The sequence below is a fragment of the Schistocerca cancellata genome, unplaced genomic scaffold (genome assembly GCF_023864275.1).
Source record: "Schistocerca cancellata isolate TAMUIC-IGC-003103 unplaced genomic scaffold, iqSchCanc2.1 HiC_scaffold_596, whole genome shotgun sequence".
Taxonomy (NCBI): domain Eukaryota; kingdom Metazoa; phylum Arthropoda; class Insecta; order Orthoptera; family Acrididae; genus Schistocerca; species Schistocerca cancellata.
This window is the reverse complement of record NW_026046608.1, coordinates 234,599-260,641: the sequence shown is the minus strand read 5'-3', so window position 1 is coordinate 260,641 and position 26,043 is coordinate 234,599. Positions and strand designations below refer to the sequence as shown.

Here is a 26,043-nt window from a genome sequence, read left to right as displayed (position 1 = left end):
CCGAGCGTTCTAGTACATGCTGCATGGTGTGCGAGTGATTCGCGTGTCGTAATTATTGGCTTATGGCTCCAATGGCGACTTCACCGACTTCCCACTGACGCACCGCTGACGCTAGTTTTCTGTCGTCTTAAACGACGGACATACTTGCAAGCAGCTGCGAGATCTTAAGAAAAGAAACGCTGCCCCACTGCTTTTGCCGCACTCGAATGAATGGAACTGCGATTCTTAAAAAGAAATGAATGCCCGCTCTGTCCAACACTTTAGAGCACATCTGTGTACTCTCGAACACGGCGACGGCGCGACAAAAGGACGGGGGCGCGTTCGTGGGCCTGCGACTGATTTCTGCAGTACTAGCGTCCGTGCGAGGTGAACCGATAGCCACAACAGACTGCGGCCGTCGCGAAACAGTATTCTTAAACATAAATTTCCGTCTTGTTGAGAATGGTGTCACTGGTTTGGATCCGCATTCACCCACGCATGTCACATGTGTGCGAAAATTTCTGCTCGTTTTTATGCAAAATCGCACGCAGCCTGTAGGATTCGAACCTACGCTCCCAGAGGGGATGTGATTTCGAGTCCGACGCCTTAACCACTCGGCCACGACTGCCAGTATCGAAAGACCCTCCCGATACATGCAACTGCTACCGTTTAAAGCACTGCAGTGCCAGGAAACGGCGTAGCTGCATTCTTTTCCGTAGTGCTTACACCGCTACTAGACGTGCGGCTACCAAAGTATTAAAATTTCCGCCCGAACAGGGACTTGAACCCTGGACCCTTAGGTTAAAAGCCTAATGCTCTACCGACTGAGCTATCCGGGCTCACATTACATGAGCACCCCTCCCACTACGCATACTGACACATTGCCTCATGTCCTTTACTGTTGGGTAACCGTTGCGTGGAGCTGTTACCATTTAAACGTCGTCTGACTGCTGTCTATAAACTCATTACGCTAGGCTCGTAACAGACTATCGAAGAAAGCTGACACACGATGTGAAGTCAAATTGCGGCAGTTTGTACGTCTCATATGTTACAGCAGAGGAGCTACGTGTTTTGTCGACACTCACTGGACAATTGTAAAATTCACAAGCTTCTCGAATGCAGTGTTTCCCACGTATTCGCTCATTTCACGGTTCCGTTGGAGATGTTCTTCACCTCTTGACACAAAAAAGAAACGCAGTCGGTATGACTCGAACCTACGCTCCCAGAGGGAATCTGATTTCTAGTCAGACGCCTTAACCACTCGGCCACGACTGCCGGTCGCAGAGGTGTGTCTCTACAAGTGCATCTGCTCCTTTACAAGCAATCTGATGGCAGAACGCGACATGGCCTCACTCGTTTCTGTAGTGCTTTCGTTGCCAGCACGTTAGCTGTTTAGACAGTGTATTGGTTTTCGCCTGGACGGGGGCTTGAACCCGGGACCCTTTGGTTGAAGGTCTAGCGCTCTACCGACTGAGCCGTCCGGTCCCTCGGCCGAGCGTTCTAGTACATGCTGCATGGTGTGCGAGTGATTCGCGTGTCGTAATTATTGGCTTATGGCTCCAATGGCGACTTCACCGACTTCCCACTGACGCACCGCTGACGCTAGTTTTCTGTCGTCTTAAACGACGGACATACTTGCAAGCAGCTGCGAGATCTTAAGAAAAGAAACGCTGCCCCACTGCTTTTGCCGCACTCGAATGAATGGAACTGCGATTCTTAAAAAGAAATGAATGCCCGCTCTGTCCAACACTTTAGAGCACATCTGTGTACTCTCGAACACGGCGACGGCGCGACAAAAGGACGGGGGCGCGTTCGTGGGCCTGCGACTGATTTCTGCAGTACTAGCGTCCGTGCGAGGTGAACCGATAGCCACAACAGACTGCGGCCGTCGCGAAACAGTATTCTTAAACATAAATTTCCGTCTTGTTGAGAATGGTGTCACTGGTTTGGATCCGCATTCACCCACGCATGTCACATGTGTGCGAAAATTTCTGCTCGTTTTTATGCAAAATCGCACGCAGCCTGTAGGATTCGAACCTACGCTCCCAGAGGGGATGTGATTTCGAGTCCGACGCCTTAACCACTCGGCCACGACTGCCAGTATCGCAAGACCCTCCCGATACATGCAACTGCTACCGTTTAAAGCACTGCAGTGCCAGGAAACGGCGTAGCTGCATTCTTTTCCGTAGTGCTTACACCGCTACTAGACGTGCGGCTACCAAAGTATTAAAATTTCCGCCCGAACAGGGACTTGAACCCTGGACCCTTAGGTTAAAAGCCTAATGCTCTACCGACTGAGCTATCCGGGCTCACATTACATGAGCACCCCTCCCACTACGCATACTGACACATTGCCTCATGTCCTTTACTGTTGGGTAACCGTTGCGTGGAGCTGTTACCATTTAAACGTCGTCTGACTGCTGTCTATAAACTCATTACGCTAGGCTCGTAACAGACTATCGAAGAAAGCTGACACACGATGTGAAGTCAAATTGCAGCAGTTTGTACGTCTCATATGTTACAGCAGAGGAGCTACGTGTTTTGTCGACACTCACTGGACAATTGTAAAATTCACAAGCTTCTCGAATGCAGTGTTTCCCACGTATTCGCTCATTTCACGGTTCCGTTGGAGATGTTCTTCACCTCTTGACACAAAAAAGAAACGCAGTCGGTATGACTCGAACCTACGCTCCCAGAGGGAATCTGATTTCTAGTCAGACGCCTTAACCACTCGGCCACGACTGCCGGTCGCAGAGGTGTGTCTCTACAAGTGCATCTGCTCCTTTACAAGCAATCTGATGGCAGAACGCGACATGGCCTCACTCGTTTCTGTAGTGCTTTCGTTGCCAGCACGTTAGCTGTTTAGACAGTGTATTGGTTTTCGCCTGGACGGGGGCTTGAACCCGGGACCCTTTGGTTGAAGGTCTAGCGCTCTACCGACTGAGCCGTCCGGTCCCTCGGCCGAGCGTTCTAGTACATGCTGCATGGTGTGCGAGTGATTCGCGTGTCGTAATTATTGGCTTATGGCTCCAATGGCGACTTCACCGACTTCCCACTGACGCACCGCTGACGCTAGTTTTCTGTCGTCTTAAACGACGGACATACTTGCAAGCAGCTGCGAGATCTTAAGAAAAGAAACGCTGCCCCACTGCTTTTGCCGCACTCGAATGAATGGAACTGCGATTCTTAAAAAGAAATGAATGCCCGCTCTGTCCAACACTTTAGAGCACATCTGTGTACTCTCGAACACGGCGACGGCGCGACAAAAGGACGGGGGCGCGTTCGTGGGCCTGCGACTGATTTCTGCAGTACTAGCGTCCGTGCGAGGTGAACCGATAGCCACAACAGACTGCGGCCGTCGCGAAACAGTATTCTTAAACATAAATTTCCGTCTTGTTGAGAATGGTGTCACTGGTTTGGATCCGCATTCACCCACGCATGTCACATGTGTGCGAAAATTTCTGCTCGTTTTTATGCAAAATCGCACGCAGCCTGTAGGATTCGAACCTACGCTCCCAGAGGGGATGTGATTTCGAGTCCGACGCCTTAACCACTCGGCCACGACTGCCAGTATCGAAAGACCCTCCCGATACATGCAACTGCTACCGTTTAAAGCACTGCAGTGCCAGGAAACGGCGTAGCTGCATTCTTTTCCGTAGTGCTTACACCGCTACTAGACGTGCGGCTACCAAAGTATTAAAATTTCCGCCCGAACAGGGACTTGAACCCTGGACCCTTAGGTTAAAAGCCTAATGCTCTACCGACTGAGCTATCCGGGCTCACATTACATGAGCACCCCTCCCACTACGCATACTGACACATTGCCTCATGTCCTTTACTGTTGGGTAACCGTTGCGTGGAGCTGTTACCATTTAAACGTCGTCTGACTGCTGTCTATAAACTCATTACGCTAGGCTCGTAACAGACTATCGAAGAAAGCTGACACACGATGTGAAGTCAAATTGCGGCAGTTTGTACGTCTCATATGTTACAGCAGAGGAGCTACGTGTTTTGTCGACACTCACTGGACAATTGTAAAATTCACAAGCTTCTCGAATGCAGTGTTTCCCACGTATTCGCTCATTTCACGGTTCCGTTGGAGATGTTCTTCACCTCTTGACACAAAAAAGAAACGCAGTCGGTATGACTCGAACCTACGCTCCCAGAGGGAATCTGATTTCTAGTCAGACGCCTTAACCACTCGGCCACGACTGCCGGTCGCAGAGGTGTGTCTCTACAAGTGCATCTGCTCCTTTACAAGCAATCTGATGGCAGAACGCGACATGGCCTCACTCGTTTCTGTAGTGCTTTCGTTGCCAGCACGTTAGCTGTTTAGACAGTGTATTGGTTTTCGCCTGGACGGGGGCTTGAACCCGGGACCCTTTGGTTGAAGGTCTAGCGCTCTACCGACTGAGCCGTCCGGTCCCTCGGCCGAGCGTTCTAGTACATGCTGCATGGTGTGCGAGTGATTCGCGTGTCGTAATTATTGGCTTATGGCTCCAATGGCGACTTCACCGACTTCCCACTGACGCACCGCTGACGCTAGTTTTCTGTCGTCTTAAACGACGGACATACTTGCAAGCAGCTGCGAGATCTTAAGAAAAGAAACGCTGCCCCACTGCTTTTGCCGCACTCGAATGAATGGAACTGCGATTCTTAAAAAGAAATTAATGCCCGCTCTGTCCAACACTTTAGAGCACATCTGTGTACTCTCGAACACGGCGACGGCGCGACAAAAGGACGGGGGCGCGTTCGTGGGCCTGCGACTGATTTCTGCAGTACTAGCGTCCGTGCGAGGTGAACCGATAGCCACAACAGACTGCGGCCGTCGCGAAACAGTATTCTTAAACATAAATTTCCGTCTTGTTGAGAATGGTGTCACTGGTTTGGATCCGCATTCACCCACGCATGTCACATGTGTGCGAAAATTTCTGCTCGTTTTTATGCAAAATCGCACGCAGCCTGTAGGATTCGAACCTACGCTCCCAGAGGGGATGTGATTTCGAGTCCGACGCCTTAACCACTCGGCCACGACTGCCAGTATCGCAAGACCCTCCCGATACATGCAACTGCTACCGTTTAAAGCACTGCAGTGCCAGGAAACGGCGTAGCTGCATTCTTTTCCGTAGTGCTTACACCGCTACTAGACGTGCGGCTACCAAAGTATTAAAATTTCCGCCCGAACAGGGACTTGAACCCTGGACCCTTAGGTTAAAAGCCTAATGCTCTACCGACTGAGCTATCCGGGCTCACATTACATGAGCACCCCTCCCACTACGCATACTGACACATTGCCTCATGTCCTTTACTGTTGGGTAACCGTTGCGTGGAGCTGTTACCATTTAAACGTCGTCTGACTGCTGTCTATAAACTCATTACGCTAGGCTCGTAACAGACTATCGAAGAAAGCTGACACACGATGTGAAGTCAAATTGCAGCAGTTTGTACGTCTCATATGTTACAGCAGAGGAGCTACGTGTTTTGTCGACACTCACTGGACAATTGTAAAATTCACAAGCTTCTCGAATGCAGTGTTTCCCACGTATTCGCTCATTTCACGGTTCCGTTGGAGATGTTCTTCACCTCTTGACACAAAAAAGAAACGCAGTCGGTATGACTCGAACCTACGCTCCCAGAGGGAATCTGATTTCTAGTCAGACGCCTTAACCACTCGGCCACGACTGCCGGTCGCAGAGGTGTGTCTCTACAAGTGCATCTGCTCCTTTACAAGCAATCTGATGGCAGAACGCGACATGGCCTCACTCGTTTCTGTAGTGCTTTCGTTGCCAGCACGTTAGCTGTTTAGACAGTGTATTGGTTTTCGCCTGGACGGGGGCTTGAACCCGGGACCCTTTGGTTGAAGGTCTAGCGCTCTACCGACTGAGCCGTCCGGTCCCTCGGCCGAGCGTTCTAGTACATGCTGCATGGTGTGCGAGTGATTCGCGTGTCGTAATTATTGGCTTATGGCTCCAATGGCGACTTCACCGACTTCCCACTGACGCACCGCTGACGCTAGTTTTCTGTCGTCTTAAACGACGGACATACTTGCAAGCAGCTGCGAGATCTTAAGAAAAGAAACGCTGCCCCACTGCTTTTGCCGCACTCGAATGAATGGAACTGCGATTCTTAAAAAGAAATGAATGCCCGCTCTGTCCAACACTTTAGAGCACATCTGTGTACTCTCGAACACGGCGACGGCGCGACAAAAGGACGGGGGCGCGTTCGTGGGCCTGCGACTGATTTCTGCAGTACTAGCGTCCGTGCGAGGTGAACCGATAGCCACAACAGACTGCGGCCGTCGCGAAACAGTATTCTTAAACATAAATTTCCGTCTTGTTGAGAATGGTGTCACTGGTTTGGATCCGCATTCACCCACGCATGTCACATGTGTGCGAAAATTTCTGCTCGTTTTTATGCAAAATCGCACGCAGCCTGTAGGATTCGAACCTACGCTCCCAGAGGGGATGTGATTTCGAGTCCGACGCCTTAACCACTCGGCCACGACTGCCAGTATCGAAAGACCCTCCCGATACATGCAACTGCTACCGTTTAAAGCACTGCAGTGCCAGGAAACGGCGTAGCTGCATTCTTTTCCGTAGTGCTTACACCGCTACTAGACGTGCGGCTACCAAAGTATTAAAATTTCCGCCCGAACAGGGACTTGAACCCTGGACCCTTAGGTTAAAAGCCTAATGCTCTACCGACTGAGCTATCCGGGCTCACATTACATGAGCACCCCTCCCACTACGCATACTGACACATTGCCTCATGTCCTTTACTGTTGGGTAACCGTTGCGTGGAGCTGTTACCATTTAAACGTCGTCTGACTGCTGTCTATAAACTCATTACGCTAGGCTCGTAACAGACTATCGAAGAAAGCTGACACACGATGTGAAGTCAAATTGCGGCAGTTTGTACGTCTCATATGTTACAGCAGAGGAGCTACGTGTTTTGTCGACACTCACTGGACAATTGTAAAATTCACAAGCTTCTCGAATGCAGTGTTTCCCACGTATTCGCTCATTTCACGGTTCCGTTGGAGATGTTCTTCACCTCTTGACACAAAAAAGAAACGCAGTCGGTATGACTCGAACCTACGCTCCCAGAGGGAATCTGATTTCTAGTCAGACGCCTTAACCACTCGGCCACGACTGCCGGTCGCAGAGGTGTGTCTCTACAAGTGCATCTGCTCCTTTACAAGCAATCTGATGGCAGAACGCGACATGGCCTCACTCGTTTCTGTAGTGCTTTCGTTGCCAGCACGTTAGCTGTTTAGACAGTGTATTGGTTTTCGCCTGGACGGGGGCTTGAACCCGGGACCCTTTGGTTGAAGGTCTAGCGCTCTACCGACTGAGCCGTCCGGTCCCTCGGCCGAGCGTTCTAGTACATGCTGCATGGTGTGCGAGTGATTCGCGTGTCGTAATTATTGGCTTATGGCTCCAATGGCGACTTCACCGACTTCCCACTGACGCACCGCTGACGCTAGTTTTCTGTCGTCTTAAACGACGGACATACTTGCAAGCAGCTGCGAGATCTTAAGAAAAGAAACGCTGCCCCACTGCTTTTGCCGCACTCGAATGAATGGAACTGCGATTCTTAAAAAGAAATGAATGCCCGCTCTGTCCAACACTTTAGAGCACATCTGTGTACTCTCGAACACGGCGACGGCGCGACAAAAGGACGGGGGCGCGTTCGTGGGCCTGCGACTGATTTCTGCAGTACTAGCGTCCGTGCGAGGTGAACCGATAGCCACAACAGACTGCGGCCGTCGCGAAACAGTATTCTTAAACATAAATTTCCGTCTTGTTGAGAATGGTGTCACTGGTTTGGATCCGCATTCACCCACGCATGTCACATGTGTGCGAAAATTTCTGCTCGTTTTTATGCAAAATCGCACGCAGCCTGTAGGATTCGAACCTACGCTCCCAGAGGGGATGTGATTTCGAGTCCGACGCCTTAACCACTCGGCCACGACTGCCAGTATCGCAAGACCCTCCCGATACATGCAACTGCTACCGTTTAAAGCACTGCAGTGCCAGGAAACGGCGTAGCTGCATTCTTTTCCGTAGTGCTTACACCGCTACTAGACGTGCGGCTACCAAAGTATTAAAATTTCCGCCCGAACAGGGACTTGAACCCTGGACCCTTAGGTTAAAAGCCTAATGCTCTACCGACTGAGCTATCCGGGCTCACATTACATGAGCACCCCTCCCACTACGCATACTGACACATTGCCTCATGTCCTTTACTGTTGGGTAACCGTTGCGTGGAGCTGTTACCATTTAAACGTCGTCTGACTGCTGTCTATAAACTCATTACGCTAGGCTCGTAACAGACTATCGAAGAAAGCTGACACACGATGTGAAGTCAAATTGCAGCAGTTTGTACGTCTCATATGTTACAGCAGAGGAGCTACGTGTTTTGTCGACACTCACTGGACAATTGTAAAATTCACAAGCTTCTCGAATGCAGTGTTTCCCACGTATTCGCTCATTTCACGGTTCCGTTGGAGATGTTCTTTCACCTCTTGACACAAAAAAAGAAACGCAGTCGGTATGACTCGAACCTACGCTCCCAGAGGGAATCTGATTTCTAGTCAGACGCCTTAACCACTCGGCCACGACTGCCGGTCGCAGAGGTGTGTCTCTACAAGTGCATCTGCTCCTTTACAAGCAATCTGATGGCAGAACGCGACATGGCCTCACTCGTTTCTGTAGTGCTTTCGTTGCCAGCACGTTAGCTGTTTAGACAGTGTATTGGTTTTCGCCTGGACGGGGGCTTGAACCCGGGACCCTTTGGTTGAAGGTCTAGCGCTCTACCGACTGAGCCGTCCGGTCCCTCGGCCGAGCGTTCTAGTACATGCTGCATGGTGTGCGAGTGATTCGCGTGTCGTAATTATTGGCTTATGGCTCCAATGGCGACTTCACCGACTTCCCACTGACGCACCGCTGACGCTAGTTTTCTGTCGTCTTAAACGACGGACATACTTGCAAGCAGCTGCGAGATCTTAAGAAAAGAAACGCTGCCCCACTGCTTTTGCCGCACTCGAATGAATGGAACTGCGATTCTAAAAAGAAATGAATGCCCGCTCTGTCCAACACTTTAGAGCACATCTGTGTACTCTCGAACACGGCGACGGCGCGACAAAAGGACGGGGGCGCGTTCGTGGGCCTGCGACTGATTTCTGCAGTACTAGCGTCCGTGCGAGGTGAACCGATAGCCACAACAGACTGCGGCCGTCGCGAAACAGTATTCTTAAACATAAATTTCCGTCTTGTTGAGAATGGTGTCACTGGTTTGGATCCGCATTCACCCACGCATGTCACATGTGTGCGAAAATTTCTGCTCGTTTTATGCAAAATCGCACGCAGCCTGTAGGATTCGAACCTACGCTCCCAGAGGGGATGTGATTTCGAGTCCGACGCCTTAACCACTCGGCCACGACTGCCAGTATCGAAAGACCCTCCCGATACATGCAACTGCTACCGTTTAAAGCACTGCAGTGCCAGGAAACGGCGTAGCTGCATTCTTTTCCGTAGTGCTTACACCGCTACTAGACGTGCGGCTACCAAAGTATTAAAATTTCCGCCCGAACAGGGACTTGAACCCTGGACCCTTAGGTTAAAAGCCTAATGCTCTACCGACTGAGCTATCCGGGCTCACAATTACATGAGCACCCCTCCCACTACGCATACTGACACATTGCCTCATGTCCTTTACTGTTGGGTAACCGTTGCGTGGAGCTGTTACCATTTAAACGTCGTCTGACTGCTGTCTATAAACTCATTACGCTAGGCTCGTAACAGACTATCGAAGAAAGCTGACACACGATGTGAAGTCAAATTGCGGCAGTTTGTACGTCTCATATGTTACAGCAGAGGAGCTACGTGTTTTGTCGACACTCACTGGACAATTGTAAAATTCACAAGCTTCTCGAATGCAGTGTTTCCCACGTATTCGCTCATTTCACGGTTCCGTTGGAGATGTTCTTCACCTCTTGACACAAAAAAGAAACGCAGTCGGTATGACTCGAACCTACGCTCCCAGAGGGAATCTGATTTCTAGTCAGACGCCTTAACCACTCGGCCACGACTGCCGGTCGCAGAGGTGTTGTCTCTACAAGTGCATCTGCTCCTTTACAAGCAATCTGATGGCAGAACGCGACATGGCCCTCACTCGTTTCTGTAGTGCTTTCGTTGCCAGCACGTTAGCTGTTTAGACAGTGTATTGGTTTTCGCCTGGACGGGGGCTTGAACCCGGGACCCTTTGGTTGAAGGTCTAGCGCTCTACCGACTGAGCCGTCCGGTCCCTCGGCCGAGCGTTCTAGTACATGCTGCATGGTGTGCGAGTGATTCGCGTGTCGTAATTATTGGCTTATGGCTCCAATGGCGACTTCACCGACTTCCCACTGACGCACCGCTGACGCTAGTTTTCTGTCGTCTTAAACGACGGACATACTTGCAAGCAGCTGCGAGATCTTAAGAAAAGAAACGCTGCCCCACTGCTTTTGCCGCACTCGAATGAATGGAACTGCGATTCTTAAAAAGAAATGAATGCCCGCTCTGTCCAACACTTTAGAGCACATCTGTGTACTCTCGAACACGGCGACGGCGCGACAAAAGGACGGGGGCGCGTTCGTGGGCCTGCGACTGATTTCTGCAGTACTAGCGTCCGTGCGAGGTGAACCGATAGCCACAACAGACTGCGGCCGTCGCGAAACAGTATTCTTAAACATAAATTTCCGTCTTGTTGAGAATGGTGTCACTGGTTTGGATCCGCATTCACCCACGCATGTCACATGTGTGCGAAAATTTCTGCTCGTTTTTATGCAAAATCGCACGCAGCCTGTAGGATTCGAACCTACGCTCCCAGAGGGATGTGATTTCGAGTCCGACGCCTTAACCACTCGGCCACGACTGCCAGTATCGCAAGACCCTCCCGATACATGCAACTGCTACCGTTTAAAGCACTGCAGTGCCAGGAAACGGCGTAGCTGCATTCTTTTCCGTAGTGCTTACACCGCTACTAGACGTGCGGCTACCAAAGTATTAAAATTTCCGCCCGAACAGGGACTTGAACCCTGGACCCTTAGGTTAAAAGCCTAATGCTCTACCGACTGAGCTATCCGGGCTCACATTACATGAGCACCCCTCCCACTACGCATACTGACACATTGCCTCATGTCCTTTACTGTTGGGTAACCGTTGCGTGGAGCTGTTACCATTTAAACGTCGTCTGACTGCTGTCTATAAACTCATTACGCTAGGCTCGTAACAGACTATCGAAGAAAGCTGACACACGATGTGAAGTCAAATTGCAGCAGTTTGTACGTCTCATATGTTACAGCAGAGGAGCTACGTGTTTTGTCGACACTCACTGGACAATTGTAAAATTCACAAGCTTCTCGAATGCAGTGTTTCCCACGTATTCGCTCATTTCACGGTTCCGTTGGAGATGTTCTTCACCTCTTGACACAAAAAAGAAACGCAGTCGGTATGACTCGAACCTACGCTCCCAGAGGGAATCTGATTTCTAGTCAGACGCCTTAACCACTCGGCCACGACTGCCGGTCGCAGAGGTGTGTCTCTACAAGTGCATCTGCTCCTTTACAAGCAATCTGATGGCAGAACGCGACATGGCCTCACTCGTTTCTGTAGTGCTTTCGTTGCCAGCACGTTAGCTGTTTAGACAGTGTATTGGTTTTCGCCTGGACGGGGGCTTGAACCCGGGACCCTTTGGTTGAAGGTCTAGCGCTCTACCGACTGAGCCGTCCGGTCCCTCGGCCGAGCGTTCTAGTACATGCTGCATGGTGTGCGAGTGATTCGCGTGTCGTAATTATTGGCTTATGGCTCCAATGGCGACTTCACCGACTTCCCACTGACGCACCGCTGACGCTAGTTTTCTGTCGTCTTAAACGACGGACATACTTGCAAGCAGCTGCGAGATCTTAAGAAAAGAAACGCTGCCCCACTGCTTTTGCGCACTCGAATGAATGGAACTGCGATTCTTAAAAAGAAATGAATGCCCGCTCTGTCCAACACTTTAGAGCACATCTGTGTACTCTCGAACACGGCGACGGCGCGACAAAAGGACGGGGGCGCGTTCGTGGGCCTGCGACTGATTTCTGCAGTACTAGCGTCCGTGCGAGGTGAACCGATAGCCACAACAGACTGCGGCCGTCGCGAAACAGTATTCTTAAACATAAATTTCCGTCTTGTTGAGAATGGTGTCACTGGTTTGGATCCGCATTCACCCACGCATGTCACATGTGTGCGAAAATTTCTGCTCGTTTTTATGCAAAATCGCACGCAGCCTGTAGGATTCGAACCTACGCTCCCAGAGGGGATGTGATTTCGAGTCCGACGCCTTAACCACTCGGCCACGACTGCCAGTATCGAAAGACCCTCCCGATACATGCAACTGCTACCGTTTAAAGCACTGCAGTGCCAGGAAACGGCGTAGCTGCATTCTTTTCCGTAGTGCTTACACCGCTACTAGACGTGCGGCTACCAAAGTATTAAAATTTCCGCCCGAACAGGGACTTGAACCCTGGACCCTTAGGTTAAAAGCCTAATGCTCTACCGACTGAGCTATCCGGGCTCACATTACATGAGCACCCCTCCCACTACGCATACTGACACATTGCCTCATGTCCTTTACTGTTGGGTAACCGTTGCGTGGAGCTGTTACCATTTAAACGTCGTCTGACTGCTGTCTATAAACTCATTACGCTAGGCTCGTAACAGACTATCGAAGAAAGCTGACACACGATGTGAAGTCAAATTGCGGCAGTTTGTACGTCTCATATGTTACAGCAGAGGAGCTACGTGTTTTGTCGACACTCACTGGACAATTGTAAAATTCACAAGCTTCTCGAATGCAGTGTTTCCCACGTATTCGCTCATTTCACGGTTCCGTTGGAGATGTTCTTCACCTCTTGACACAAAAAAGAAACGCAGTCGGTATGACTCGAACCTACGCTCCCAGAGGGAATCTGATTTCTAGTCAGACGCCTTAACCACTCGGCCACGACTGCCGGTCGCAGAGGTGTGTCTCTACAAGTGCATCTGCTCCTTTACAAGCAATCTGATGGCAGAACGCGACATGGCCTCACTCGTTTCTGTAGTGCTTTCGTTGCCAGCACGTTAGCTGTTTAGACAGTGTATTGGTTTTCGCCTGGACGGGGGCTTGAACCCGGGACCCTTTGGTTGAAGGTCTAGCGCTCTACCGACTGAGCCGTCCGGTCCCTCGGCCGAGCGTTCTAGTACATGCTGCATGGTGTGCGAGTGATTCGCGTGTCGTAATTATTGGCTTATGGCTACAATGGCGACTTCACCGACTTCCCACTGACGCACCGCTGACGCTAGTTTTCTGTCGTCTTAAACGACGGACATACTTGCAAGCAGCTGCGAGATCTTAAGAAAAGAAACGCGCTGCCCCACTGCTTTTGCCGCACTCGAATGAATGGAACTGCGATTCTTAAAAAGAAATGAATGCCCGCTCTGTCCAACACTTTAGAGCACATCTGTGTACTCTCGAACACGGCGACGGCGCGACAAAAGGACGGGGGCGCGTTCGTGGGCCTGCGACTGATTCTGCAGTACTAGCGTCCGTGCGAGGTGAACCGATAGCCACAACAGACTGCGGCCGTCGAAACAGTATTCTTAAACATAAATTTCCGTCTTGTTGAGAATGGTGTCACTGGTTTGGATCCGCATTCACCCACGCATGTCACATGTGTGCGAAAATTTCTGCTCGTTTTTATGCAAAATCGCACGCAACCTGTAGGATTCGAACCTACGCTCCCAGAGGGGATGTGATTTCGAGTCCGACGCCTTAACCACTCGGCCACGACTGCCAGTATCGCAAGACCCTCCCGATACATGCAACTGCTACCGTTTAAAGCACTGCAGTGCCAGGAAACGGCGTAGCTGCATTCTTTTCCGTAGTGCTTACACCGCTACTAGACGTGCGGCTACCAAAGTATTAAAATTTCCGCCCGAACAGGGACTTGAACCCTGGACCCTTAGGTTAAAAGCCTAATGCTCTACCGACTGAGCTATCCGGGCTCACATTACATGAGCACCCCTCCCACTACGCATACTGACACATTGCCTCATGTCCTTTACTGTTGGGTAACCGTTGCGTGGAGCTGTTACCATTTAAACGTCGTCTGACTGCTGTCTATAAACTCATTACGCTAGGCTCGTAACAGACTATCGAAGAAAGCTGACACACGATGTGAAGTCAAATTGCAGCAGTTTGTACGTCTCATATGTTACAGCAGAGGAGCTACGTGTTTTGTCGACACTCACTGGACAATTGTAAAATTCACAAGCTTCTCGAATGCAGTGTTTCCCACGTATTCGCTCATTTCACGGTTCCGTTGGAGATGTTCTTCACCTCTTGACACAAAAAAGAAACGCAGTCGGTAGGACTCGAACCTACGCTCCCAGAGGGAATCTGATTTCTAGTCAGACGCCTTAACCACTCGGCCACGACTGCCGGTCGCAGAGGTGTGTCTCTACAAGTGCATCTGCTCCTTTACAAGCAATCTGATGGCAGAACGCGACATGGCCTCACTCGTTTCTGTAGTGCTTTCGTTGCCAGCACGTTAGCTGTTTAGACAGTGTATTGGTTTTCGCCTGGACGGGGGCTTGAACCCGGGACCCTTTGGTTGAAGGTCTAGCGCTCTACCGACTGAGCCGTCCGGTCCCTCGGCCGAGCGTTCTAGTACATGCTGCATGGTGTGCGAGTGATTCGCGTGTCGTAATTATTGGCTTATGGCTCCAATGGCGACTTCACCGACTTCCCACTGACGCACCGCTGACCCTAGTTTTCTGTCGTCTTAAACGACGGACATACTTGCAAGCAGCTGCGAGATCTTAAGAAAAGAAACGCTGCCCCACTGCTTTTGCCGCACTCGAATGAATGGAACTGCGATTCTTAAAAAGAAATGAATGCCCGCTCTGTCCAACACTTTAGAGCACATCTGTGTACTCTCGAACACGGCGACGGCGCGACAAAAGGACGGGGGCGCGTTCGTGGGCCTGCGACTGATTTCTGCAGTACTAGCGTCCGTGCGAGGTGAACCGATAGCCACAACAGACTGCGGCCGTCGCGAAACAGTATTCTTAAACATAAATTTCCGTCTTGTTGAGAATGGTGTCACTGGTTTGGATCCGCATTCACCCACGCATGTCACATGTGTGCGAAAATTTCTGCTCGTTTTTATGCAAAATCGCACGCAGCCTGTAGGATTCGAACCTACGCTCCCAGAGGGGATGTGATTTCGAGTCCGACGCCTTAACCACTCGGCCACGACTGCCAGTATCGCAAGACCCTCCCGATACATGCAACTGCTACCGTTTAAAGCACTGCAGTGCCAGGAAACGGCGTAGCTGCATTCTTTTCCGTAGTGCTTACACCGCTACTAGACGTGCGGCTACCAAAGTATTAAAATTTCCGCCCGAACAGGGACTTGAACCCTGGACCCTTAGGTTAAAAGCCTAATGCTCTACCGACTGAGCTATCCGGGCTCACATTACATGAGCACCCCTCCCACTACGCATACTGACACATTGCCTCATGTCCTTTACTGTTGGGTAACCGTTGCGTGGAGCTGTTACCATTTAAACGTCGTCTGACTGCTGTCTATAAACTCATTACGCTAGGCTCGTAACAGACTATCGAAGAAAGCTGACACACGATGTGAAGTCAAATTGCAGCAGTTTGTACGTCTCATATGTTACAGCAGAGGAGCTACGTGTTTTGTCGACACTCACTGGACAATTGTAAAATTCACAAGCTTCTCGAATGCAGTGTTTCCCACGTATTCGCTCATTTCACGGTTCCGTTGGAGATGTTCTTCACCTCTTGACACAAAAAAGAAACGCAGTCGGTATGACTCGAACCTACGCTCCCAGAGGGAATCTGATTTCTAGTCAGACGCCTTAACCACTCGGCCACGACTGCCGGTCGCAGAGGTGTGTCTCTACAAGTGCATCTGCTCCTTTACAAGCAATCTGATGGCAGAACGCGACATGGACTCACTCGTTTCTGTAGTGCTTTCGTTGCCAGCACGTTAGCTGTTTAGACAGTGTATTGGTTTTCGCCTGGACGGGGGCTTGAACCCGGGACCCTTTGGTTGAAGGTCTAGCGCTCTACCGACTGAGCCGTCCGGTCCCTCGGCCGAGCGTTCTAGTACATGCTGCATGGTGTGCGAGTGATTCGCGTGTCGTAATTATTGGCTTATGGCTCCAATGGCGACTTCACCGACTTCCCACTGACGCACCGCTGACGCTAGTTTTCTGTCGTCTTAAACGACGGACATACTTGCAAGCAGCTGCGAGATCTTAAGAAAAGAAACGCTGCCCCACTGCTTTTGCCGCACTCGAATGAATGGAACTGCGATTCTTAAAAAGAAATGAATGCCCGCTCTGTCCAACACTTTAGAGTACATCTGTGTACTCTCGAACACGGCGACGGCGCGACAAAAGGACGGGGGCGCGTTCGTGGGCCTGCGACTGATTTCTGCAGTACTAGCGTCCGTGCGAGGTGAACCGATAGCCACAACAGACTGCGGCCGTCGCGAAACAGTATTCTTAAACATAAATTTCCGTCTTGTTGAGAATGGTGTCACTGGTTTGGATCCGCATTCACCCACGCATGTCACATGTGTGCGAAAATTTCTGCTCGTTTTTATGCAAAATCGCACGCAGCCTGTAGGATTCGAACCTACGCTCCCAGAGGGGATGTGATTTCGAGTCCGACGCCTTAACCACTCGGCCACGACTGCCAGTATCGCAAGACCCTCCCGATACATGCAACTGCTACCGTTTAAAGCACTGCAGTGCCAGGAAACGGCGTAGCTGCATTCTTTTCCGTAGTGCTTACACCGCTACTAGACGTGCGGCTACCAAAGTATTAAAATTTCCGCCCGAACAGGGACTTGAACCCTGGACCCTTAGGTTAAAAGCCTAATGCTCTACCGACTGAGCTATCCGGGCTCACATTACATGAGCACCCCTCCCACTACGCATACTGACACATTGCCTCATGTCCTTTACTGTTGGGTAACCGTTGCGTGGAGCTGTTACCATTTAAACGTCGTCTGACTGCTGTCTATAAACTCATTACGCTAGGCTCGTAACAGACTATCGAAGAAAGCTGACACACGATGTGAAGTCAAATTGCAGCAGTTTGTACGTCTCATATGTTACAGCAGAGGAGCTACGTGTTTTGTCGACACTCACTGGACAATTGTAAAATTCACAAGCTTCTCGAATGCAGTGTTTCCCACGTATTCGCTCATTTCACGGTTCCGTTGGAGATGTTCTTCACCTCTTGACACAAAAAAGAAACGCAGTCGGTATGACTCGAACCTACGCTCCCAGAGGGAATCTGATTTCTAGTCAGACGCCTTAACCACTCGGCCACGACTGCCGGTCGCAGAGGTGTGTCTCTACAAGTGCATCTGCTCCTTTACAAGCAATCTGATGGCAGAACGCGACATGGACTCACTCGTTTCTGTAGTGCTTTCGTTGCCAGCACGTTAGCTGTTTAGACAGTGTATTGGTTTTCGCCTGGACGGGGGCTTGAACCCGGGACCCTTTGGTTGAAGGTCTAGCGCTCTACCGACTGAGCCGTCCGGTCCCTCGGCCGAGCGTTCTAGTACATGCTGCATGGTGTGCGAGTGATTCGCGTGTCGTAATTATTGGCTTATGGCTCCAATGGCGACTTCACCGACTTCCCACTGACGCACCGCTGACGCTAGTTTTCTGTCGTCTTAAACGACGGACATACTTGCAAGCAGCTGCGAGATCTTAAGAAAAGAAACGCTGCCCCACTGCTTTTGCCGCACTCGAATGAATGGAACTGCGATTCTTAAAAAGAAATGAATGCCCGCTCTGTCCAACACTTTAGAGCACATCTGTGTACTCTCGAACACGGCGACGGCGCGACAAAAGGACGGGGGCGCGTTCGTGGGCCTGCGACTGATTTCTGCAGTACTAGCGTCCGTGCGAGGTGAACCGATAGCCACAACAGACTGCGGCCGTCGCGAAACAGTATTCTTAAACATAAATTTCCGTCTTGTTGAGAATGGTGTCACTGGTTTGGATCCGCATTCACCCACGCATGTCACATGTGTGCGAAAATTTCTGCTCGTTTTTATGCAAAATCGCACGCAACCTGTAGGATTCGAACCTACGCTCCCAGAGGGGATGTGATTTCGAGTCCGACGCCTTAACCACTCGGCCACGACTGCCAGTATCGCAAGACCCTCCCGATACATGCAACTGCTACCGTTTAAAGCACTGCAGTGCCAGGAAACGGCGTAGCTGCATTCTTTTCCGTAGTGCTTACACCGCTACTAGACGTGCGGCTACCAAAGTATTAAAATTTCCGCCCGAACAGGGACTTGAACCCTGGACCCTTAGGTTAAAAGCCTAATGCTCTACCGACTGAGCTATCCGGGCTCACATTACATGAGCACCCCTCCCACTACGCATACTGACACATTGCCTCATGTCCTTTACTGTTGGGTAACCGTTGCGTGGAGCTGTTACCATTTAAACGTCGTCTGACTGCTGTCTATAAACTCATTACGCTAGGCTCGTAACAGACTATCGAAGAAAGCTGACACACGATGTGAAGTCAAATTGCAGCAGTTTGTACGTCTCATATGTTACAGCAGAGGAGCTACGTGTTTTGTCGACACTCACTGGACAATTGTAAAATTCACAAGCTTCTCGAATGCAGTGTTTCCCACGTATTCGCTCATTTCACGGTTCCGTTGGAGATGTTCTTCACCTCTTGACACAAAAAAGAAACGCAGTCGGTAGGACTCGAACCTACGCTCCCAGAGGGAATCTGATTTCTAGTCAGACGCCTTAACCACTCGGCCACGACTGCCGGTCGCAGAGGTGTGTCTCTACAAGTGCATCTGCTCCTTTACAAGCAATCTGATGGCAGAACGCGACATGGCCTCACTCGTTTCTGTAGTGCTTTCGTTGCCAGCACGTTAGCTGTTTAGACAGTGTATTGGTTTTCGCCTGGACGGGGGCTTGAACCCGGGACCCTTTGGTTGAAGGTCTAGCGCTCTACCGACTGAGCCGTCCGGTCCCTCGGCCGAGCGTTCTAGTACATGCTGCATGGTGTGCGAGTGATTCGCGTGTCGTAATTATTGGCTTATGGCTCCAATGGCGACTTCACCGACTTCCCACTGACGCACCGCTGACCCTAGTTTTCTGTCGTCTTAAACGACGGACATACTTGCAAGCAGCTGCGAGATCTTAAGAAAAGAAACGCTGCCCCACTGCTTTTGCCGCACTCGAATGAATGGAACTGCGATTCTTAAAAAGAAATGAATGCCCGCTCTGTCCAACACTTTAGAGCACATCTGTGTACTCTCGAACACGGCGACGGCGCGACAAAAGGACGGGGGCGCGTTCGTGGGCCTGCGACTGATTTCTGCAGTACTAGCGTCCGTGCGAGGTGAACCGATAGCCACAACAGACTGCGGCCGTCGCGAAACAGTATTCTTAAACATAAATTTCCGTCTTGTTGAGAATGGTGTCACTGGTTTGGATCCGCATTCACCCACGCATGTCACATGTGTGCGAAAATTTCTGCTCGTTTTTATGCAAAATCGCACGCAGCCTGTAGGATTCGAACCTACGCTCCCAGAGGGGATGTGATTTCGAGTCCGACGCCTTAACCACTCGGCCACGACTGCCAGTATCGCAAGACCCTCCCGATACATGCAACTGCTACCGTTTAAAGCACTGCAGTGCCAGGAAACGGCGTAGCTGCATTCTTTTCCGTAGTGCTTACACCGCTACTAGACGTGCGGCTACCAAAGTATTAAAATTTCCGCCCGAACAGGGACTTGAACCCTGGACCCTTAGGTTAAAAGCCTAATGCTCTACCGACTGAGCTATCCGGGCTCACATTACATGAGCACCCCTCCCACTACGCATACTGACACATTGCCTCATGTCCTTTACTGTTGGGTAACCGTTGCGTGGAGCTGTTACCATTTAAACGTCGTCTGACTGCTGTCTATAAACTCATTACGCTAGGCTCGTAACAGACTATCGAAGAAAGCTGACACACGATGTGAAGTCAAATTGCAGCAGTTTGTACGTCTCATATGTTACAGCAGAGGAGCTACGTGTTTTGTCGACACTCACTGGACAATTGTAAAATTCACAAGCTTCTCGAATGCAGTGTTTCCCACGTATTCGCTCATTTCACGGTTCCGTTGGAGATGTTCTTCACCTCTTGACACAAAAAAGAAACGCAGTCGGTATGACTCGAACCTACGCTCCCAGAGGGAATCTGATTTCTAGTCAGACGCCTTAACCACTCGGCCACGACTGCCGGTCGCAGAGGTGTGTCTCTACAAGTGCATCTGCTCCTTTACAAGCAATCTGATGGCAGAACGCGACATGGACTCACTCGTTTCTGTAGTGCTTTCGTTGCCAGCACGTTAGCTGTTTAGACAGTGTATTGGTTTTCGCCTGGACGGGGGCTTGAACCCGGGACCCTTTGGTTGAAGGTCTAGCGCTCTACCGACTGAGCCGTCCGGTCCCTCGGCCGAGCGTTCTAGTACATGCTGCATGGTGTGCGAGTGATTCGCGTGTCGTAATTATTGGCTTATGGCTCCAATGGCGACTTCACCGACTTCCCACTGACGCACCGCTGACGCTAGTTTTCTGTCGTCTTAAACGACGGACATACTTGCAAGCAGCTGCGAGATCTTAAGAAAAGAAACGCTGCCCCACTGCTTTTGCCGCACTCGAATGAATGGAACTGCGATTCTTAAAAAGAAATGAATGCCCGCTCTGTCCAACACTTTAGAGCACATCTGTGTACTCTCGAACACGGCGACGGCGCGACAAAAGGACGGGGGCGCGTTCGTGGGCCTGCGACTGATTTCTGCAGTACTAGCGTCCGTGCGAGGTGAACCGATAGCCACAACAGACTGCGGCCGTCGCGAAACAGTATTCTTAAACATAAATTTCCGTCTTGTTGAGAATGGTGTCACTGGTTTGGATCCGCATTCACCCACGCATGTCACATGTGTGCGAAAATTTCTGCTCGTTTTTATGCAAAATCGCACGCAGCCTGTAGGATTCGAACCTACGCTCCCAGAGGGGATGTGATTTCGAGTCCGACGCCTTAACCACTCGGCCACGACTGCCAGTATCGCAAGACCCTCCCGATACATGCAACTGCTACCGTTTAAAGCACTGCAGTGCCAGGAAACGGCGTAGCTGCATTCTTTTCCGTAGTGCTTACACCGCTACTAGACGTGCGGCTACCAAAGTATTAAAATTTCCGCCCGAACAGGGACTTGAACCCTGGACCCTTAGGTTAAAAGCCTAATGCTCTACCGACTGAGCTATCCGGGCTCACATTACATGAGCACCCCTCCCACTACGCATACTGACACATTGCCTCATGTCCTTTACTGTTGGGTAACCGTTGCGTGGAGCTGTTACCATTTAAACGTCGTCTGACTGCTGTCTATAAACTCATTACGCTAGGCTCGTAACAGACTATCGAAGAAAGCTGACACACGATGTGAAGTCAAATTGCAGCAGTTTGTACGTCTCATATGTTACAGCAGAGGAGCTACGTGTTTTGTCGACACTCACTGGACAATTGTAAAATTCACAAGCTTCTCGAATGCAGTGTTTCCCACGTATTCGCTCATTTCACGGTTCCGTTGGAGATGTTCTTCACCTCTTGACACAAAAAAGAAACGCAGTCGGTAGGACTCGAACCTACGCTCCCAGAGGGAATCTGATTTCTAGTCAGACGCCTTAACCACTCGGCCACGACTGCCGGTCGCAGAGGTGTGTCTCTACAAGTGCATCTGCTCCTTTACAAGCAATCTGATGGCAGAACGCGACATGGCCTCACTCGTTTCTGTAGTGCTTTCGTTGCCAGCACGTTAGCTGTTTAGACAGTGTATTGGTTTTCGCCTGGACGGGGGCTTGAACCCGGGACCCTTTGGTTGAAGGTCTAGCGCTCTACCGACTGAGCCGTCCGGTCCCTCGGCCGAGCGTTCTAGTACATGCTGCATGGTGTGCGAGTGATTCGCGTGTCGTAATTATTGGCTTATGGCTCCAATGGCGACTTCACCGACTTCCCACTGACGCACCGCTGACGCTAGTTTTCTGTCGTCTTAAACGACGGACATACTTGCAAGCAGCTGCGAGATCTTAAGAAAAGAAACGCTGCCCCACTGCTTTTGCCGCACTCGAATGAATGGAACTGCGATTCTTAAAAAGAAATGAATGCCCGCTCTGTCCAACACTTTAGAGCACATCTGTGTACTCTCGAACACGGCGACGGCGCGACAAAAGGACGGGGGCGCGTTCGTGGGCCTGCGACTGATTTCTGCAGTACTAGCGTCCGTGCGAGGTGAACCGATAGCCACAACAGACTGCGGCCGTCGCGAAACAGTATTCTTAAACATAAATTTCCGTCTTGTTGAGAATGGTGTCACTGGTTTGGATCCGCATTCACCCACGCATGTCACATGTGTGCGAAAATTTCTGCTCGTTTTTATGCAAAATGGCACGCAGCCTGTAGGATTCGAACCTACGCTCCCAGAGGGGATGTGATTTCGAGTCCGACGCCTTAACCACTCGGCCACGACTGCCAGTATCGCAAGACCCTCCCGATACATGCAACTGCTACCGTTTAAAGCACTGCAGTGCCAGGAAACGGCGTAGCTGCATTCTTTTCCGTAGTGCTTACACCGCTACTAGACGTGCGGCTACCAAAGTATTAAAATTTCCGCCCGAACAGGGACTTGAACCCTGGACCCTTAGGTTAAAAGCCTAATGCTCTACCGACTGAGCTATCCGGGCTCACATTACATGAGCACCCCTCCCACTACGCATACTGACACATTGCCTCATGTCCTTTACTGTTGGGTAACCGTTGCGTGGAGCTGTTACCATTTAAACGTCGTCTGACTGCTGTCTATAAACTCATTACGCTAGGCTCGTAACAGACTATCGAAGAAAGCTGACACACGATGTGAAGTCAAATTGCAGCAGTTTGTACGTCTCATATGTTACAGCAGAGGAGCTACGTGTTTTGTCGACACTCACTGGACAATTGTAAAATTCACAAGCTTCTCGAATGCAGTGTTTCCCACGTATTCGCTCATTTCACGGTTCCGTTGGAGATGTTCTTCACCTCTTGACACAAAAAAGAAACGCAGTCGGTAGGACTCGAACCTACGCTCCCAGAGGGAATCTGATTTCTAGTCAGACGCCTTAACCACTCGGCCACGACTGCCGGTCGCAGAGGTGTGTCTCTACAAGTGCATCTGCTCCTTTACAAGCAATCTGATGGCAGAACGCGACATGGCCTCACTCGTTTCTGTAGTGCTTTCGTTGCCAGCACGTTAGCTGTTTAGACAGTGTATTGGTTTTCGCCTGGACGGGGGCTTGAACCCGGGACCCTTTGGTTGAAGGTCTAGCGCTCTACCGACTGAGCCGTCCGGTCCCTCGGCCGAGCGTTCTAGTACATGCTGCATGGTGTGCGAGTGATTCGCGTGTCGTAATTATTGGCTTATGGCTCCAATGGCGACTTCACCGACTTCCCACTGACGCACCGCTGACGCTAGTTTTCTGTCGTCTTAAACGACGGACATACTTGCAAGCAGCTGCGAGATCTTAAGAAAAGAAACGCTGCCCCACTGCTTTTGCCGCACTCGAATGAATGGAACTGCGATTCTTAAAAAGAAATGAATGCCCGCTCTGTCCAACACTTTAGAGCACATCTGTGTACTCTCGAACACGGCGACGGCGCGACAAAAGGACGGGGGCGCGTTCGTGGGCCTGCGACTGATTTCTGCAGTACTAGCGTCCGTGCGAGGTGAACCGATAGCCACAACAGACTGCGGCCGTCGCGAAACAGTATTCTTAAACATAAATTTCCGTCTTGTTGAGAATGGTGTCACTGGTTTGGATCCGCATTCACCCACGCATGTCACATGTGTGCGAAAATTTCTGCTCGTTTTTATGCAAAATGGCACGCAGCCTGTAGGATTCGAACCTACGCTCCCAGAGGGGATGTGATTTCGAGTCCGACGCCTTAACCACTCGGCCACGACTGCCAGTATCGCAAGACCCTCCCGATACATGCAACTGCTACCGTTTAAAGCACTGCAGTGCCAGGAAACGGCGTAGCTGCATTCTTTTCCGTAGTGCTTACACCGCTACTAGACGTGCGGCTACCAAAGTATTAAAATTTCCGCCCGAACAGGGACTTGAACCCTGGACCCTTAGGTTAAAAGCCTAATGCTCTACCGACTGAGCTATCCGGGCTCACATTACATGAGCACCCCTCCCACTACGCATACTGACACATTGCCTCATGTCCTTTACTGTTGGGTAACCGTTGCGTGGAGCTGTTACCATTTAAACGTCGTCTGACTGCTGTCTATAAACTCATTACGCTAGGCTCGTAACAGACTATCGAAGAAAGCTGACACACGATGTGAAGTCAAATTGCAGCAGTTTGTACGTCTCATATGTTACAGCAGAGGAGCTACGTGTTTTGTCGACACTCACTGGACAATTGTAAAATTCACAAGCTTCTCGAATGCAGTGTTTCCCACGTATTCGCTCATTTCACGGTTCCGTTGGAGATGTTCTTCACCTCTTGACACAAAAAAGAAACGCAGTCGGTATGACTCGAACCTACGCTCCCAGAGGGAATCTGATTTCTAGTCAGACGCCTTAACCACTCGGCCACGACTGCCGGTCGCAGAGGTGTGTCTCTACAAGTGCATCTGCTCCTTTACAAGCAATCTGATGGCAGAACGCGACATGGCCTCACTCGTTTCTGTAGTGCTTTCGTTGCCAGCACGTTAGCTGTTTAGACAGTGTATTGGTTTTCGCCTGGACGGGGGCTTGAACCCGGGACCCTTTGGTTGAAGGTCTAGCGCTCTACCGACTGAGCCGTCCGGTCCCTCGGCCGAGCGTTCTAGTACATGCTGCATGGTGTGCGAGTGATTCGCGTGTCGTAATTATTGGCTTATGGCTCCAATGGCGACTTCACCGACTTCCCACTGACGCACCGCTGACGCTAGTTTTCTGTCGTCTTAAACGACGGACATACTTGCAAGCAGCTGCGAGATCTTAAGAAAAGAAACGCTGCCCCACTGCTTTTGCCGCACTCGAATGAATGGAACTGCGATTCTTAAAAAGAAATGAATGCCCGCTCTGTCCAACACTTTAGAGCACATCTGTGTACTCTCGAACACGGCGACGGCGCGACAAAAGGACGGGGGCGCGTTCGTGGGCCTGCGACTGATTTCTGCAGTACTAGCGTCCGTGCGAGGTGAACCGATAGCCACAACAGACTGCGGCCGTCGCGAAACAGTATTCTTAAACATAAATTTCCGTCTTGTTGAGAATGGTGTCACTGGTTTGGATCCGCATTCACCCACGCATGTCACATGTGTGCGAAAATTTCTGCTCGTTTTTATGCAAAATGGCACGCAGCCTGTAGGATTCGAACCTACGCTCCCAGAGGGGATGTGATTTCGAGTCCGACGCCTTAACCACTCGGCCACGACTGCCAGTATCGCAAGACCCTCCCGATACATGCAACTGCTACCGTTTAAAGCACTGCAGTGCCAGGAAACGGCGTAGCTGCATTCTTTTCCGTAGTGCTTACACCGCTACTAGACGTGCGGCTACCAAAGTATTAAAATTTCCGCCCGAACAGGGACTTGAACCCTGGACCCTTAGGTTAAAAGCCTAATGCTCTACCGACTGAGCTATCCGGGCTCACATTACATGAGCACCCCTCCCACTACGCATACTGACACATTGCCTCATGTCCTTTACTGTTGGGTAACCGTTGCGTGGAGCTGTTACCATTTAAACGTCGTCTGACTGCTGTCTATAAACTCATTACGCTAGGCTCGTAACAGACTATCGAAGAAAGCTGACACACGATGTGAAGTCAAATTGCAGCAGTTTGTACGTCTCATATGTTACAGCAGAGGAGCTACGTGTTTTG

The 26,043-nt window shown here is 50.6% G+C and overlaps 51 non-coding genes across 51 annotated transcripts; all 51 read right to left on the bottom strand.

The window, feature by feature from the left end:
* Window positions 1-525: 525 nt before the first annotated feature.
* Trnas-cga (transfer RNA serine (anticodon CGA)) lies at window positions 526-607 on the bottom strand. The gene has a single exon. It is a non-coding gene; the product is annotated as a tRNA-Ser (tRNA).
* A 138-nt stretch (window positions 608-745) lies between these two features.
* Window positions 746-818, bottom strand: Trnak-uuu (transfer RNA lysine (anticodon UUU)). The gene has a single exon. It is a non-coding gene; the product is annotated as a tRNA-Lys (tRNA).
* Window positions 819-1,172: 354 nt separating this feature from the next.
* Window positions 1,173-1,254, bottom strand: Trnas-aga (transfer RNA serine (anticodon AGA)). Its single transcript has one exon. It is a non-coding gene; the product is annotated as a tRNA-Ser (tRNA).
* A 741-nt stretch (window positions 1,255-1,995) lies between these two features.
* On the bottom strand, window positions 1,996-2,077 carry Trnas-cga (transfer RNA serine (anticodon CGA)). The gene has a single exon. It is a non-coding gene; the product is annotated as a tRNA-Ser (tRNA).
* Window positions 2,078-2,215: 138 nt separating this feature from the next.
* On the bottom strand, window positions 2,216-2,288 carry Trnak-uuu (transfer RNA lysine (anticodon UUU)). The gene has a single exon. It is a non-coding gene; the product is annotated as a tRNA-Lys (tRNA).
* Window positions 2,289-2,642: 354 nt separating this feature from the next.
* On the bottom strand, window positions 2,643-2,724 carry Trnas-aga (transfer RNA serine (anticodon AGA)). Its single transcript has one exon. It is a non-coding gene; the product is annotated as a tRNA-Ser (tRNA).
* Window positions 2,725-3,465: 741 nt separating this feature from the next.
* On the bottom strand, window positions 3,466-3,547 carry Trnas-cga (transfer RNA serine (anticodon CGA)). The gene has a single exon. It is a non-coding gene; the product is annotated as a tRNA-Ser (tRNA).
* Window positions 3,548-3,685: 138 nt separating this feature from the next.
* Window positions 3,686-3,758, bottom strand: Trnak-uuu (transfer RNA lysine (anticodon UUU)). Its single transcript has one exon. It is a non-coding gene; the product is annotated as a tRNA-Lys (tRNA).
* A 354-nt stretch (window positions 3,759-4,112) lies between these two features.
* Window positions 4,113-4,194, bottom strand: Trnas-aga (transfer RNA serine (anticodon AGA)). The gene has a single exon. It is a non-coding gene; the product is annotated as a tRNA-Ser (tRNA).
* Window positions 4,195-4,935: 741 nt separating this feature from the next.
* Window positions 4,936-5,017, bottom strand: Trnas-cga (transfer RNA serine (anticodon CGA)). Its single transcript has one exon. It is a non-coding gene; the product is annotated as a tRNA-Ser (tRNA).
* A 138-nt stretch (window positions 5,018-5,155) lies between these two features.
* On the bottom strand, window positions 5,156-5,228 carry Trnak-uuu (transfer RNA lysine (anticodon UUU)). Its single transcript has one exon. It is a non-coding gene; the product is annotated as a tRNA-Lys (tRNA).
* A 354-nt stretch (window positions 5,229-5,582) lies between these two features.
* Trnas-aga (transfer RNA serine (anticodon AGA)) lies at window positions 5,583-5,664 on the bottom strand. The gene has a single exon. It is a non-coding gene; the product is annotated as a tRNA-Ser (tRNA).
* A 741-nt stretch (window positions 5,665-6,405) lies between these two features.
* On the bottom strand, window positions 6,406-6,487 carry Trnas-cga (transfer RNA serine (anticodon CGA)). Its single transcript has one exon. It is a non-coding gene; the product is annotated as a tRNA-Ser (tRNA).
* A 138-nt stretch (window positions 6,488-6,625) lies between these two features.
* On the bottom strand, window positions 6,626-6,698 carry Trnak-uuu (transfer RNA lysine (anticodon UUU)). Its single transcript has one exon. It is a non-coding gene; the product is annotated as a tRNA-Lys (tRNA).
* A 354-nt stretch (window positions 6,699-7,052) lies between these two features.
* Trnas-aga (transfer RNA serine (anticodon AGA)) lies at window positions 7,053-7,134 on the bottom strand. The gene has a single exon. It is a non-coding gene; the product is annotated as a tRNA-Ser (tRNA).
* A 741-nt stretch (window positions 7,135-7,875) lies between these two features.
* On the bottom strand, window positions 7,876-7,957 carry Trnas-cga (transfer RNA serine (anticodon CGA)). Its single transcript has one exon. It is a non-coding gene; the product is annotated as a tRNA-Ser (tRNA).
* A 138-nt stretch (window positions 7,958-8,095) lies between these two features.
* Window positions 8,096-8,168, bottom strand: Trnak-uuu (transfer RNA lysine (anticodon UUU)). The gene has a single exon. It is a non-coding gene; the product is annotated as a tRNA-Lys (tRNA).
* Window positions 8,169-8,524: 356 nt separating this feature from the next.
* Window positions 8,525-8,606, bottom strand: Trnas-aga (transfer RNA serine (anticodon AGA)). The gene has a single exon. It is a non-coding gene; the product is annotated as a tRNA-Ser (tRNA).
* A 739-nt stretch (window positions 8,607-9,345) lies between these two features.
* On the bottom strand, window positions 9,346-9,427 carry Trnas-cga (transfer RNA serine (anticodon CGA)). The gene has a single exon. It is a non-coding gene; the product is annotated as a tRNA-Ser (tRNA).
* Window positions 9,428-9,565: 138 nt separating this feature from the next.
* Window positions 9,566-9,638, bottom strand: Trnak-uuu (transfer RNA lysine (anticodon UUU)). The gene has a single exon. It is a non-coding gene; the product is annotated as a tRNA-Lys (tRNA).
* Window positions 9,639-9,993: 355 nt separating this feature from the next.
* Trnas-aga (transfer RNA serine (anticodon AGA)) lies at window positions 9,994-10,075 on the bottom strand. Its single transcript has one exon. It is a non-coding gene; the product is annotated as a tRNA-Ser (tRNA).
* A 743-nt stretch (window positions 10,076-10,818) lies between these two features.
* Trnas-cga (transfer RNA serine (anticodon CGA)) lies at window positions 10,819-10,899 on the bottom strand. Its single transcript has one exon. It is a non-coding gene; the product is annotated as a tRNA-Ser (tRNA).
* Window positions 10,900-11,037: 138 nt separating this feature from the next.
* Trnak-uuu (transfer RNA lysine (anticodon UUU)) lies at window positions 11,038-11,110 on the bottom strand. The gene has a single exon. It is a non-coding gene; the product is annotated as a tRNA-Lys (tRNA).
* A 354-nt stretch (window positions 11,111-11,464) lies between these two features.
* Trnas-aga (transfer RNA serine (anticodon AGA)) lies at window positions 11,465-11,546 on the bottom strand. The gene has a single exon. It is a non-coding gene; the product is annotated as a tRNA-Ser (tRNA).
* A 740-nt stretch (window positions 11,547-12,286) lies between these two features.
* Trnas-cga (transfer RNA serine (anticodon CGA)) lies at window positions 12,287-12,368 on the bottom strand. The gene has a single exon. It is a non-coding gene; the product is annotated as a tRNA-Ser (tRNA).
* Window positions 12,369-12,506: 138 nt separating this feature from the next.
* Trnak-uuu (transfer RNA lysine (anticodon UUU)) lies at window positions 12,507-12,579 on the bottom strand. Its single transcript has one exon. It is a non-coding gene; the product is annotated as a tRNA-Lys (tRNA).
* Window positions 12,580-12,933: 354 nt separating this feature from the next.
* Window positions 12,934-13,015, bottom strand: Trnas-aga (transfer RNA serine (anticodon AGA)). Its single transcript has one exon. It is a non-coding gene; the product is annotated as a tRNA-Ser (tRNA).
* Window positions 13,016-13,975: 960 nt separating this feature from the next.
* On the bottom strand, window positions 13,976-14,048 carry Trnak-uuu (transfer RNA lysine (anticodon UUU)). The gene has a single exon. It is a non-coding gene; the product is annotated as a tRNA-Lys (tRNA).
* A 354-nt stretch (window positions 14,049-14,402) lies between these two features.
* On the bottom strand, window positions 14,403-14,484 carry Trnas-aga (transfer RNA serine (anticodon AGA)). Its single transcript has one exon. It is a non-coding gene; the product is annotated as a tRNA-Ser (tRNA).
* Window positions 14,485-15,225: 741 nt separating this feature from the next.
* On the bottom strand, window positions 15,226-15,307 carry Trnas-cga (transfer RNA serine (anticodon CGA)). Its single transcript has one exon. It is a non-coding gene; the product is annotated as a tRNA-Ser (tRNA).
* A 138-nt stretch (window positions 15,308-15,445) lies between these two features.
* On the bottom strand, window positions 15,446-15,518 carry Trnak-uuu (transfer RNA lysine (anticodon UUU)). Its single transcript has one exon. It is a non-coding gene; the product is annotated as a tRNA-Lys (tRNA).
* A 354-nt stretch (window positions 15,519-15,872) lies between these two features.
* Window positions 15,873-15,954, bottom strand: Trnas-aga (transfer RNA serine (anticodon AGA)). The gene has a single exon. It is a non-coding gene; the product is annotated as a tRNA-Ser (tRNA).
* Window positions 15,955-16,695: 741 nt separating this feature from the next.
* On the bottom strand, window positions 16,696-16,777 carry Trnas-cga (transfer RNA serine (anticodon CGA)). Its single transcript has one exon. It is a non-coding gene; the product is annotated as a tRNA-Ser (tRNA).
* Window positions 16,778-16,915: 138 nt separating this feature from the next.
* Window positions 16,916-16,988, bottom strand: Trnak-uuu (transfer RNA lysine (anticodon UUU)). Its single transcript has one exon. It is a non-coding gene; the product is annotated as a tRNA-Lys (tRNA).
* A 354-nt stretch (window positions 16,989-17,342) lies between these two features.
* Window positions 17,343-17,424, bottom strand: Trnas-aga (transfer RNA serine (anticodon AGA)). The gene has a single exon. It is a non-coding gene; the product is annotated as a tRNA-Ser (tRNA).
* Window positions 17,425-18,385: 961 nt separating this feature from the next.
* On the bottom strand, window positions 18,386-18,458 carry Trnak-uuu (transfer RNA lysine (anticodon UUU)). Its single transcript has one exon. It is a non-coding gene; the product is annotated as a tRNA-Lys (tRNA).
* A 354-nt stretch (window positions 18,459-18,812) lies between these two features.
* On the bottom strand, window positions 18,813-18,894 carry Trnas-aga (transfer RNA serine (anticodon AGA)). Its single transcript has one exon. It is a non-coding gene; the product is annotated as a tRNA-Ser (tRNA).
* Window positions 18,895-19,635: 741 nt separating this feature from the next.
* Window positions 19,636-19,717, bottom strand: Trnas-cga (transfer RNA serine (anticodon CGA)). The gene has a single exon. It is a non-coding gene; the product is annotated as a tRNA-Ser (tRNA).
* Window positions 19,718-19,855: 138 nt separating this feature from the next.
* Trnak-uuu (transfer RNA lysine (anticodon UUU)) lies at window positions 19,856-19,928 on the bottom strand. Its single transcript has one exon. It is a non-coding gene; the product is annotated as a tRNA-Lys (tRNA).
* Window positions 19,929-20,282: 354 nt separating this feature from the next.
* Trnas-aga (transfer RNA serine (anticodon AGA)) lies at window positions 20,283-20,364 on the bottom strand. Its single transcript has one exon. It is a non-coding gene; the product is annotated as a tRNA-Ser (tRNA).
* A 741-nt stretch (window positions 20,365-21,105) lies between these two features.
* On the bottom strand, window positions 21,106-21,187 carry Trnas-cga (transfer RNA serine (anticodon CGA)). Its single transcript has one exon. It is a non-coding gene; the product is annotated as a tRNA-Ser (tRNA).
* A 138-nt stretch (window positions 21,188-21,325) lies between these two features.
* Trnak-uuu (transfer RNA lysine (anticodon UUU)) lies at window positions 21,326-21,398 on the bottom strand. Its single transcript has one exon. It is a non-coding gene; the product is annotated as a tRNA-Lys (tRNA).
* Window positions 21,399-21,752: 354 nt separating this feature from the next.
* Window positions 21,753-21,834, bottom strand: Trnas-aga (transfer RNA serine (anticodon AGA)). Its single transcript has one exon. It is a non-coding gene; the product is annotated as a tRNA-Ser (tRNA).
* Window positions 21,835-22,575: 741 nt separating this feature from the next.
* On the bottom strand, window positions 22,576-22,657 carry Trnas-cga (transfer RNA serine (anticodon CGA)). The gene has a single exon. It is a non-coding gene; the product is annotated as a tRNA-Ser (tRNA).
* A 138-nt stretch (window positions 22,658-22,795) lies between these two features.
* Window positions 22,796-22,868, bottom strand: Trnak-uuu (transfer RNA lysine (anticodon UUU)). Its single transcript has one exon. It is a non-coding gene; the product is annotated as a tRNA-Lys (tRNA).
* Window positions 22,869-23,222: 354 nt separating this feature from the next.
* On the bottom strand, window positions 23,223-23,304 carry Trnas-aga (transfer RNA serine (anticodon AGA)). Its single transcript has one exon. It is a non-coding gene; the product is annotated as a tRNA-Ser (tRNA).
* A 741-nt stretch (window positions 23,305-24,045) lies between these two features.
* Window positions 24,046-24,127, bottom strand: Trnas-cga (transfer RNA serine (anticodon CGA)). The gene has a single exon. It is a non-coding gene; the product is annotated as a tRNA-Ser (tRNA).
* Window positions 24,128-24,265: 138 nt separating this feature from the next.
* Trnak-uuu (transfer RNA lysine (anticodon UUU)) lies at window positions 24,266-24,338 on the bottom strand. Its single transcript has one exon. It is a non-coding gene; the product is annotated as a tRNA-Lys (tRNA).
* Window positions 24,339-24,692: 354 nt separating this feature from the next.
* On the bottom strand, window positions 24,693-24,774 carry Trnas-aga (transfer RNA serine (anticodon AGA)). Its single transcript has one exon. It is a non-coding gene; the product is annotated as a tRNA-Ser (tRNA).
* Window positions 24,775-25,515: 741 nt separating this feature from the next.
* Window positions 25,516-25,597, bottom strand: Trnas-cga (transfer RNA serine (anticodon CGA)). The gene has a single exon. It is a non-coding gene; the product is annotated as a tRNA-Ser (tRNA).
* Window positions 25,598-25,735: 138 nt separating this feature from the next.
* On the bottom strand, window positions 25,736-25,808 carry Trnak-uuu (transfer RNA lysine (anticodon UUU)). Its single transcript has one exon. It is a non-coding gene; the product is annotated as a tRNA-Lys (tRNA).
* Between the last annotated feature and the right edge of the window lie 235 nt (window positions 25,809-26,043).